The sequence below is a fragment of the Strix uralensis genome, chromosome 4 (assembly GCF_047716275.1).
Source record: "Strix uralensis isolate ZFMK-TIS-50842 chromosome 4, bStrUra1, whole genome shotgun sequence".
In the NCBI taxonomy this organism is placed as follows: Eukaryota; Metazoa; Chordata; class Aves; order Strigiformes; family Strigidae; genus Strix; species Strix uralensis.
The window spans coordinates 15,466,887-15,479,187 of record NC_133975.1 but is presented as its reverse complement, the minus strand read 5'-3'; positions in this window follow the sequence as shown (position 1 = coordinate 15,479,187).

The window sequence follows — 12,301 nt, the reverse complement described above, 5'->3', positions numbered from 1 at the left end:
GACATATTTGTCCCAGTATCTAACCATATAGCTGTTCCAGAAGCTTCTTAGATAGAATTAACTAGTATCAAGAACTGCAAATAAGTGGGCCTTCTTTTCTAAATAATGAATGTGATGTTATAATTATTTGTAGCACCATGACAAATCAGCAATGCATTAGGTGTGAGTAATGGAGAAGGAAGAGGATGAAATTGAATATTTAGAGATGCTAGACAGTAACTAAACCCAGAATATCAAAGGTATCAGGTGACAGAGCTCAAATGTTTTAATTGCCCTTTCTTGTCAGAAAACTATCCTTAGAAGTGAACTTTTCATGTGATAGTATCAGATTTTTTAATTCAGTTTTAAAACATAGCTTTCAATTTTCCAGTTTGCTCTATTGCAACTTTTTCAGAAAAAAAAATTATTTTCTAAGACTTCCTTTAGACATTCTAAAAGAGTTGTAGATATAGCATAACTTGATGACTATAATGTAGTCAAAGATTTACAGTGTAACTCCAGGGTACATTGCTTTAGCCCTTAGCATACTAAAAGCACACTTATGTATGTGCTTCTCTTCATACATGTCCATAATTTCAGACTCCCATGAGCATACTGCAAGCAGGAAGAAGTAATCCCTCTTTCCATCACCTTCCACCTCTGATTGCCTTGACAAACAGGCTGATGTTAATTCACTGTTAATTCAGGTCTATTATCGATACACAGCTGTTACTAAATATGTTTCTTAGTTACCATTTTGCAGTTTTACCACAAGTTGTGTTGGGAGCACGCTGTCACTTATTTGAAGAGGCTCTGTATTTTTGTTTTGAAAAATGAGCATGCATTGCTTGATTGTTAAATTCAAATATGAACCAGTCTCCTATCAAGCATTAATAGCTAGGATAGAATAGTTGAGGAACTAAATGGCCAAAAATGGCATTGATAGTTGGATTGATACAAACCTTGTCCAAAAATTTTCTCGTCAGGAAGTTTGTTAGGGGATTCTTGGAAAAATTCCTTCCTGATCAATCTCCAAGGGTGAGGCATTTTAGAAGGGAATACTAACTAATGAACTGGTGTTTTACATATGAACCCTTCAGGACTTTGAAATGTTTACCAGCAGTGAATTTGAGACATGGATTTTTCAGGGAGAGAGGTAAATCTCTGCCCAAAAAAACCCATTATCCAATGCCATATGATAGCCTGATCTTGGGACTATGCAGGCCCTGTTGTCCCTTTAACAGATCTAGCCTATATCTATACCTGGATCCAGACTAGTTTATTTTTATCAATCATTAAAACCTGTATTTCCAGTATTTTTAATAGTGATGTTTACTGTGCCAGTGTTTGTTTTCCACTAACAGCTACTTTCTAATGGAAATAATTTAAGCTTAAAGCTTTTTGCCAGTCTGTTGTTTAGCACATGAAAGCACTGCCAATTATCAGTTTTCTTAAGATGGATTTTAAAATAGAAAATAGCCAATATGAGTGCAGTATTTCCTCGTAAATAATGATAAGTTTACATCTAAGTCTGCCTTACTTCCTTTACAAGTCCAGTCCATCAGTTTTGGCAAATATCACTGAAAATGATGCAGCAGGATCAAAGCATCCTGCACATGTGGAGTCAGGCACTCTAAGAACCCAGTCTTCTGACACAAAAGTCAGTGATTAAGTAGCAAATACAGTTTCTGATAAAAAGGAATCAACTGCCACTAATATAAGTTTTCTGAAGAAAAGTGGTGGTAGGAAAGAATGTCCTCACAGGAGCATTGTGTCACTAGGGTGTAAAAAGCATAAAAATCCTTTTCTTCCCAGATATGAAAGCCAAAGTAAAAAAACAACCTTTAGGAATTTTATGATCTTCTAATTACTCAGAACAAGAGAAGGTTTTTTCCTTCTGGATTTAAAGTTTCCAGATGTTTCAAGATTATAATGCCAATATGAATTCTGATTTGACATCAAAAAGAGAAAGAAGGAAAAATAACAAGTTTCAAAGGGAAGAAAGGGACAAAACATGTTTGTTGGAAACATCTTCATACATTTCTAAAAGAAATTATTCCTTTTAAAAGTCACACAGATCTCCCTGCAAAAGGGACTTCTCCCAAAGCACTGATACTTCATACTCACAGACTAGACCCTAAGCAAATCACTCAGTTACTTTACGTCTCCATTTACACACCTATAAGGCTCAGGAGGATAGGGAGTTTTCCAACCTCACACTCTTTCTGTTACAGACAGTGTAATTATCTAATTTGTTTATTCACATTTACTACAAGTTTACGTGGTTTTGATCCTTTACAAAGTTATATCTGGACAGCAGATAGAAAAGCTGATTCATTTTCTTTGGCTCAGCATGTACACGCTGAGTTGAGGAAAACTGGAAAATGGGGAAGGTTAACTCCTTCCTCAAGGGCAGCTGAGAGAAAGGCAGTGGGAAGAAAACAATACCCAGCACTCGGCTGGTATCAGGTCCCAGAGTGCTTTCTTGAAAGGAATGCACCGTAAACAATTCATCAGTGTCTAACCAAGCTGGGTATATGTTAACAGTTTAAAAAAAAAATAGATTTGGATAAATAAACACATTTTGAATCACTTAATCCAGTACTACCCTTTTTTACATTAATAACTAGTTTGGATTCTGACAACAATAAATGAATTCAGGATCTTTGGTACAATCCTGGTTTTTTACTTAAGTCTTTCAGGGATAAGAAAATAGAACTGGTTTTGTGTCTCACAGCTACAAGGCAATTTTAGTCAGTACTCTGTCACGAACTCTCTCAAGGCTTGTGTTTTTGTAGTCATAGCAAGTTTTGGCATCTTCAGTATTTCCCTCTGTGCTCTGGCTTCCTTCTGCCTCTCTCCAAATACCTCCCTGGCACAAATAGACCAAATTAAAAACATTCCACCTAAATAGCTCCAACCTTTAAGTGATTATACATAATGCCTTTTTTTCTATTTAGAAAATTTTATCTCATAAATTTCTGCAGTCATAAGTTCAGGTCAGGCTTATATCCACACTCAGCTAAGTTTTTCTAAGCTTTATTAGCTTTATACTAATAAGTATTGAATATTTTTCCTGTTCTTTAAAATAGGCTACTTTTTCAATTACTTTGAGTTTCCCATTAAGATATGGGATTTTGAAACATATTTTTTACCTCAGCATCTTTACTGTCTTGGTAAAATTTATATATTTCAAAATTACTTGACGTTACCAAAAAAAAAAAAAGGTTTATCAGAGGTATTTGTTGGTAATGAGAAATATTTACTGCAGACCCAACAAACACCTCATCTTCCTCTGTGAAAAAGAGAAACTCTTTCCTTCCTTTTCTGCTAAGTGGTCCTTAGGGAAGTTTAGAAAGTACAAAAATGTTAACAGCTGGTGGCCTCTGTCCTATGGAATGCAATATGTGGCTTTGCTACTTCTGTTACAGGATGGATTTGGGTCTCCAACTTCTGTGTGTCCGCAGCTCCTAGGTATTTCATAGCACTACTCTGGGATTTTTCCCCTCTTAACACTAACTGATTCTTGTGAAATATGATTTTTTTCCCATCTTAAAAGAAGACATCTTCTCCCTCCAGCTGCTCTCTCCCTTAGAAGTGTTACACAGATTTTTTTCATGGATTTATATTACCTTCTAACTTTAGTCAAAGTTTATCTGATCATATTTTAGTAACACAAGGATAAGGATGGCTATGTTAGTAAAATTGCTCTATTTAGGCACATTAATTATTATTTGCATACTTATATATGTATGTAGATATTATATATACAGAAAAATCTTATACTTTGCTTATAATGGCCAGATTGTAAATGCAAAATTTTTGAATGTCAAAATTACTTTTAATTTAGTTTTAATTAATTAATTATGTCAAAGACCACTAGTTCATGACAACATCTTGTTTGATCTTGTTTATATTACAGATCATCAGGCAAGACCAAGTATTTCAGTCCTCAGAAATAAATGTTTACTACATGTAACAATGAAGTGAGTTTTCTGCAGTGACAAGGACATGGAGAGAGTAGAATTACTCTTTTAAAGTCAGAAATTCTAAAAAATTAAGGTTTCTGCCACTCTCACTGGAGAAGAAATTTATTTCCCTACACCAAATTAAACTATTTTTTTTTATTTATTTATGAAGTGTACTGGCTGACAGGGTCATGCTTCTCCATGTTTTACCTTTCCCCATGGCTAAACTTTGTTGCTTCTGAGGGAGTCAAGAACCCTTGCCCCCATGGTACCAAATAAGGTGTCAAGGAAAAACTGTTATTTTCATTCTTCACAGACATTTTGACAAATCTCAAAGCATGAAATTTGTAATCCTTATCTTAATTGCAGAACTACAGAGCATGTTCTGGATGTGCATGCAAGTCTTGGTGTCCCTGGGGCTCAGAAATAAAAGAAATGACTGATACTAATCCAATCCAAAGAGTTCAAACCCAGAAAGATTCTCCAGCCTTACTCTTCCTTTCATACCATGATCACAAGCTAAGGAATGTTTTCCAAGAGAGAAATTAATTCTGTTTTGGAGAAATATATCTAATCTCACTTTACAGGCTCAAGGTGTTAGTAAAACTGAGTTGCTGAAGTATTTAATCACTGTCATTTCTCTGAAATTTCCTTTTTTGTGAAATTTTAGCTACTTTGAAGTCAACTTGTCTAATTTCTGTTTCCAGTCATTGGATCTTTTTATGTCATTGTCAGCAAGATTCAAAGGCCTCTCACTATCAATAACCTATTATTTCATGTATTCATAATCAGGCACTTATAATTTGAGCTCTTTAAATCTCAAATCATGGGGCTTATTTTTCCTATCCCCTAGTTCATTATTTTGGCCCTCCTTTGAACTGCCTTTACATTTTCACATACTTCATCTGTGGACAACAGAGAAAGTACAGCAGTGCTAGCAGTGGTCTTACTAACACTGGGTGTTAGTCCATAATACTTTGTTGACAGGACCTCCAATTAGTCTGTCACTGTGGGTAGTCTCTTATGTATTGTTAGTGTTGTCACATACAATAATGTCCAAGCTAACTTTTCTATAATATTCCTTACAGCTATTCCCCCAGAGTGGAAATACCACTCTAGGGGTGTAGCTGTATACAATGTATTCACTATTTTGCAAGCAAACCTACATGTTAACTTTATGTATTTATTATTGCTTTTCATTTCCTTTACTTATATCTGCTTTACATATTTAATAAATTAAAATGAGACTGGAGATTATTTTAATCTCCAATATATAATTCCCTCCCATATACTACAGAAAAGGTCATTTTTCTAACATGGTAATACAAAAGCCAAAAATGTCTACCATCATATCAAATTAGATCAAAAGCATTTAGCAAACCAAAGGAGAATGAGTTCTTCAGTACGAACCAGAATAATGAGTGTGTCAGTGTCGTCTTATGCTGATGTCATATATGTGGTTTTAGCTTTTGATTTTGTTCTTCAGATTTTGTTTATAAGTTTAGCCCTTTAAGACACTGAAGAACTACTTATCACATAAGACTCTGCTTCTGTGCAGTTACTACAGCAGTTTTCATCTTCTCAGTGTATATACATAGTTCATCCTGCTGACTGGGTGCAATTTAGCAGTATCCTCCACCAAGAGCCAACCCTTCCCAAATAACAAGTAATTTCTGAACCTCACAATGCTGCTGAGGAAACATATCTATTGAAAATGTTTTCTAGGAATTTAATGTCTGATGCTTTGAACTGAATTATTGTGTCAACAAATCAGGCAATGTGTACACATATATGTGTGTCAGGAATACAGAAGAACGAACAGTAGTGCATACTTTACCACTACATATATAGTGTAAATGTAGATGAGTTACTTCAAATAGCCCACGGAATGATTCCTAAAAATGCATGAAATGAAATCATGATAGAAAAGAGCAGGTGTTTTAAGAGAGATGACTCTATGAAGATTTCTCTGAAATAGTAGCCTGCAGAATGAGAACTGACTTAAAGCAATGAACAGTGTTACTGTAGGAAGGCTGATCATAACCTAACTTCCAGTAAATACTTCATTCCACTACTGCTGCCTGTATGCAAGAGACTGATTTGGATAATACCAATCTTTTCAGTATATTTTTCCCAGAGAGTGATTATGGCTTCTGGGCACTGACATAATCACTTTCATAAGTGGCTGGAATTTCGAAAACAACAGATACATCTGTTTCAGATAACGTGATATATTTTGTTGCAATTCTCAAGTAGAACCTAGCTCAAAGCACACTGAAATCACTGAAAAGTAAATTCCTTAGCTTCAATTTCTTAGAAGTTATGGGTTACAATTATTATTTTATGGTGTGACTATGGTTTATATTATGAAAAGAAGGCAAAGCCTCACATTTCTTATTCATTTTTACATGTTAATAATGCTGTCTTTAAAAATCCATTTCTACAGCTTACTAAATAATCACTAGAGATACATGACATGAGGAAAATAGATAAGAAATAGTCTTTATCTTGTCTCCAACAGAATTACTTTCATTAAGATTCAAAGAAGCTTTTGCTCTTAAACAAGTATTATTCATATTTGTCTACAACTTTCTTCCTCATTCTGGTTTACAGGGACTATGCCAACTTAAATTTGGCTTGTACACTATAAAGAGACTTTTATAGAATTGAGACTGATAGAAGTATTTGTCACATTTTATTCTGATTTTATATATTTGATTCCAAACATTATTATGATGATTGAAAGACCAGCATTGCACTCACTGCTGCCAGTTCTCATGGGCAAGTCTTGCAATGTGTGCTATTTTTCTCTAGCAGGCCATAGCCCCAAAGTCATGTAGTTATGCGAGATTCAGCTTTCCTTTAAAAGGGAATTTCTAACCCTCAGAGAAGAGCTTGAATATATAAAACCTGTATTATTTTAAAAAACCTAAACACCCCCTGAAATAAATAATGAGGGATTTTTTTAAATAAATAAATAAAAAAAAACCCCTATGGATTTTTTTTGTTTAATTTTAAAGGCAATGTAATACCATTTTAGTGACAGGCATATTTACAATCATGAGGCTAACCATAGAGAGAACCTAAAAGTAAAAAAAAATAAAAAATATAAATTTAAAAATATTAATTTGCCCAATTACAGAGAAATCTGGAAAATAAACTCACAGCAGAAATAATATTATTTCAGCTTCATCTTTAAGGTTTTTTTCATCTAGATAGGTGAAGAAATATGGGGTATGGAGCTTGATTTTCTACTACTTCATATCTCTTAAATCATTTCCAGTTATGCAAAAAAATAGTAAAATGTTGTATGCAGGTGTGTTGAGCAGAGAATCAGGTTAGTGTTTGTTAAAGGTTTGGTTAGGTGTACTAGGAGAGACATGAATTACAAATCTCTTAAAAAACCCTCAACAAACTATTTTCTCTAAGTGAATTACAAACTACTCCAACATCCTTGAATGTTCAGTGATTTTTTTCTCCATCCAAAATCCTTCCAAATGCTTCAGTGCTTGAATGGCAGCATTTAGCAATCTTGCTTTGAATGTCCGGATATGAAGATCGGTGAGGCTACCTACAGATGTACAGACATGTACTGCACACTTCCATACTGGGCTTTGTAGTTGTCAAGAAAGAGAGGAGTGGCATGGGGGCTTGAGTTTAGTGCTGGAGCTGAGGAGTTGAGGTTAGCATGGGGTTTTTGTTGGTGTTTTTTAAATAAAAGGGCAGGAATAAGCAGAAGTAAAAGTTTGGATAGGAAAAAGAGGATGAAAAACGAATCTAGGTTGAGCTGGAAACTGAAAAACTGGCATTGAAAAGATAAGAACTTTAAAACTATTCAGTTTTACCTCTACTAAAATTAGCCAGCCTTGATATTTTGTTGCTCTTGCTTTGAATCAGGCTGAGGAAAGCTGTAGATGCTATTGTACTCTTACTGAGAAAAGGCATATCCTGGAAATGTAGACATGGGATTTGAGGTAGAAGGATGTGCTTTGTAGCTCTTTTTTCCCCTCTTTTTTTTTTTTTTTTCTCCTGCTTTCCTCTTACCTGAGACCATGACTGATACAATATTCATAAAGAATTGTCTTCAGATATTTTGGAGTAAAGTTCACAAAGATTTCAAAATGCAAATAAATTAATGCAGTGCTCCAGGAGTCAATGGAGTTTGGTCTGAGATGGCTGAAAGTGGAGAATTTGCACATACAGCCACCACTACATATTTAAATGCAACCTGTTTCACAGTGTTTTCAAAACAAGTGTACTTAAGGAGTTGTCAGAAAATAATGAGGTTCTGATGACTTGGCCACAAGAAATCTTGCATTCTTGTGGCTGAGGCTTCTGTACTAGATTCTTCTTGGAATTATATCTTGCTGGGAAGCTGACTTTAGGGGGACAACTAATTGAAGAATAGATAGAAAACAAATTCACAGAGCTGTAGATTGAAACAGCTAATGTTTTAAACAGCATGATATACCTTCACCCAAAAAGCTGACATGTTACTCAAGTTTATATGAACTGAATAGTAGGGATAGAAATAACCTATATCCTGCAATCAGGAGAGACAGAAGCATCTAGGAGGAATATATGGAAACAAACATGTTCAACTTTAACATTCTTATTAGTTGTACATGAGTGGGGCTCGTGCCAAGCAAGGTTTGTTTGCACATTCAACCTATGTGAACATCACAGGGAAAATTAACTTCTGAATGTCATTTTATAATAGATTCAGAGTCCTGCAGTTTGTGCTCCTAGTCTCAGATTGCTCTAACACAGATGTGTCTTTGTGGTTGCAGGAAATTTCATTGGCTTGGAGTTGCAAAGCTGTACTATAACTTAAAAGTTTAGTATTATTTTATCCTCCAAACTGCGGCCTCATTATATTGTATTGTATTTATTATATTATATATTATATTGACTATAATATAAATCATATTGTATTGTGTTATTATTATATGTTATACATTATATGTATTATATATTATATTATATGTGATAGCTGCTCGTTCAGCAGAAAAGGTAAGTACCTTTCTAACTGCCAATGTGAAGCAGATAACTTGTTGTTTGTGAAACAGGAGGACAGATGTGAAATTGGGCATAAAAAGGTCTTGTAGGAGATGTCTATTTGTCTTCATCAGTTGGAAGAAAAATCTGGAAAGTTTCTTTACAACAGATTACATGGTTATGGCTAGAAGATTTTAAAAATAATCTCACCTTCCTATGGAAAGCAGAAGATAGTTACTTTATTTTTCTAAAGAACCCTCAGTTTCACTGTGAAGTATTTATCAGAATGTCCACAGGGTTTGAGCTTTCATAACTTTTCCCTGTCATTGATAGTTCTTTGAAAAAATTCAGCCTAAGGTGGATGTGAGTGTGTTTGTGTTGCCATTATTATCTGCTTGTTCTTTGAGTGATCTCAAGTGTGTTTTTCCTTGGAAACTAAAAAGAAGAGAATTACAATGCTCAACTTCTACCTTCTCATGAAATGGTTTCCCAATGCAGATCCTTAAGTGAATATTACTGCAGGTTGGTGGGGAGTAAGAATGATTCCTAGTATCTTATCTGGAAATAAGAAATCGATATTCAGTGTGTAAGGAGAAGAGGAACAAGAAGCATATTTGATGAAAATAAACACAAACAGCTTGTATAACAGCCTGGGAGGAGATTCTCTGTACTAGGAGGGGAAATAACAGGGAAGGAAGAGTTATTTAAACTAAACAAAATTGTCACAGGAACAAGTGTGTATGAGTATATAGTGTTATCCATTTCTTGTCATTTTTATATTCCTATTGCACTTAGAAACTCAGAATCCAAACCAAGAAAAACATTTTTGCCATTTCCTGCCTTGATCTAAATGACTCAGTTATTTCTAAGATGGATACTAAGGATGATTATAATATTTTGACCATGTAGAAACACCTTTAAATATATTTCAATTGTGTGAAAATAATTTTCACCAGTTTATGTACAAATCTAGTATTCTAGCACACAGACTTTAAAGAAAGTCTGGGACACAAAAATTACATTTACATTACAGATATTTTTTTCTACTGTGAAAAAATACCTATATTTCAAAATTTCATGCAAACTAAATAGTCCCACAAATCTATAGTTGCTTAGATAAACTGAGATTCAAGTTTTCTGAGTGACTTCTAGGAGAATCTTGCCAGCTGTGACTCTGAGAAGTCCCCTCCTTGCAGACTACTCTAGATTCCTCCAATGTCCTAAGTACCAACTTCATAGCAAAGACTAGAAAGGGATATATGACTTACACTGAGTTTCTCAGTGGTCCCAGGCCCCCTTTTGTGAAGGTGACAGCCGAGCTACGTGGCTAGAGCCTGGGTTCCTCAGTCAGAGAGGCTCTGTTTAAATGGTGCTGCCTAAGGTTGTGGCCTCTGAAGTCACATCAGGAAGGTTGCCCAAGAGCTGGGTCACCAGAGCTCCCAGGCTGCCTGCCTGCCTCTGGGCAGATCTCAGGCAGAATGGATCAGTGTTTCCAGAATGCAGTGTTTCCCTTGGGAAATAAGGTACCCAAGGATTTCAGATTCAGAGCTGCCAGCTATCTTGTGTCAGAGCATCCAGTGCGGGTCTCCCACAGCTATTGAACCACCATGTAACCCACTGCAATTGCAGGAGAGATTTTGTCCAACTATTGTTTCATTCATTGATATTTTCTCAAAGATGAGAGGTTTCAAATGAAACATTTAGGGTAAAAGGGTTTTTTTCATTTTAAAAAAAGAAAAAAAAAAAAAATGTGACTACATTTGTTAAATGAAGCCAGAGAGCTGTGCTTTGGATAAATAGAGTGCTATAGAAGGATAAGCACTCTGAAAAATTAGATTTTTGTCATCTTAGAGTGGACTCCCAAAACTAATGGAAGCTTTTTACCTGAATCCTTCAGTTCCTCATCAGTCAAGTTTGGATAATATTGTGTCATCACCTCCCAAGGCAACTGTGAAGATTTATTAGTTAATGTTTATGAAGCGCTCAGATACCACAGTGATGATGCCATAGGAAAGTCTGTCAAGACTGTCAAGAAAGTAATTACTCTGTCTTCAAAGCAGGTTTCCAACAACATGCAGTAAAAAGATGAGGCATGAACTGAACAGTGAAGAAAGAATAAACTGTTTCTGAGCAAATCTACTCACTGAATGTACTTAGCAAGGCATCCTAATGCTTTTTTTTTTAATCTAAATAAGAAATTAAACTGGGAAAAAGATAATCTGAATGTTTGTCCACACAGAAATCATGGCATTTCTTAAATTCTGAGTGCTCACTCTGCAACCTCCACAATGCTCTTCTAGTGCTGGATCTTTGTATAATCTCTCTGAGAGTAAAACACATAGTTAGATGTGGTTTACCAGATATATATTTAATGTATTTAATGTATCACACATTCAGTGATGTGCTTTATTCTCTATTTAACCACATGAGAATCTAGCTGTTAAGTTCTACAGTGAATATTCATTCAGCAAGTAGCTTTATTAATCAAAGGCTAAATTCTAGTAACCTGTTCCAGGCGATATGACCAACTACAAAAGTTTAAATTTAAAGAAAAGTACCTACAAAAAGTGCCTATGCAGAGTTCTTCAAGTTTTTTAATTACAGTGTAAGCTTTTATTGACTTCTCTCTAAAATTGGTCAACTTCCATTTGAATTGGTTAAATATATCATCAGTAAAATTTTGAAGTACTCAGTCTTGGGTCAGACTCAAGCACAGGATATGTTAATTTTATTAAGAAAAAATCTAAAATTACAGTACAATTATACATCAGGAAAGCAGTGCTCAGAATTCACTGTCTCAGGCATTGACTTTTTCTTTCTGAGAGAACATCAGCTAAGTGCCACTTCTGGTGGAAAACACCTGAATTGGGAATGTGTGCAGGAACCCAAGAAGAGGTAGTGAATTCTCATACAGACAGGCCAGCTCAGTTCATCAAGCATTACATTTCACAAAGGGAAAGATAAGTGATCACTTGGTCAACAGTATCTTGTCTTGTCTTGGTTCCTGACTTGTGCTTCCTGCTGAGCTTTGAGCTTAGCATCAGCTGAATGTCTGTTATGCTGGGGGTAGACACTCTCTTTTAGACAGGCAGCAAGTCCTACCTAACTCTTTTTATCAACTGCATGCCAGGCCAGAAGCTCATGCTCCTCAGGGTGGCAAAAAGTCATTAGCCAGCTGTCGTCATGGTGATCCTCTGAACTGCACAGGTATGATGCCTAATGAGAGCTGTGAATCTATGCTGGACAATGTTAAATCAGTGCTATACTGATGAAACATTGTATTTATGTCTTTAGTACTTGATATTGAGGGACACAATGTACTGGTGGGCTAATTTTAACTGCTTCAAAACCCTTCA